Source organism: Sinocyclocheilus grahami, unplaced genomic scaffold, assembly GCF_001515645.1.
Source record: "Sinocyclocheilus grahami isolate Dianchi unplaced genomic scaffold, SAMN03320097.WGS_v1.1 scaffold3876.1, whole genome shotgun sequence".
Classification (NCBI taxonomy): domain Eukaryota; kingdom Metazoa; phylum Chordata; class Actinopteri; order Cypriniformes; family Cyprinidae; genus Sinocyclocheilus; species Sinocyclocheilus grahami.
In genome coordinates this window covers 16,806-17,449 of record NW_015508918.1, presented here as the reverse complement: position 1 = coordinate 17,449, position 644 = coordinate 16,806, and positions in this window count along the sequence as shown.

The following is a 644-nucleotide window of genomic DNA, read 5'->3' as shown; positions in this document are numbered from 1 at the left end:
CTGACATATTAGAGTACATGGCACAAAAACATTTTTCATAAATTATGAAAACATATTTTTCTATTTATCTGCAAATAACTCAGCACTACTTAGGAGTTAATCAAAGTGGCCCATGCATAGTAAAGGTCAGATTTAAGGGGTGTGCCCGAAGCGTGAAGAATCGGGAGACTTTTAATGATGTGTAGTTTTCTATGATATTTGCATGTTATCCAAATTCTATTTGGACGAAATCGCCACATGACAGCTACCTTAGATTTTTTGGCTAAACTACATGCTGCCTGTGCAGTTTTATGTGTGTTAGAAATTCATGAGGGAAATCTTTAGATAAAAATGACATGGACTCTTTTTAATCAGGAGAATCTGCTCTAAATAATGGTGCCTAATCTTCCACGATCTGATCATGTTTTATGAAGTTACAAGTAAAACAGTGACATCAATATAGTATTATTTTCATATGGGTCTGGGGGTGACTTCTTGTACAAAATACAAAACATATTTTGTAAATTATGAATTTTTTTTTGTGTAATTTATCAGCAAATAACTTGCCACTACTTTCGAAGTGGCTACATGCATTGACTCTGAGCTTTCAAATTATATCAATTTTTTTGTTGATCAAGGCAGTGGTTTGAAAAATATGATTAGTA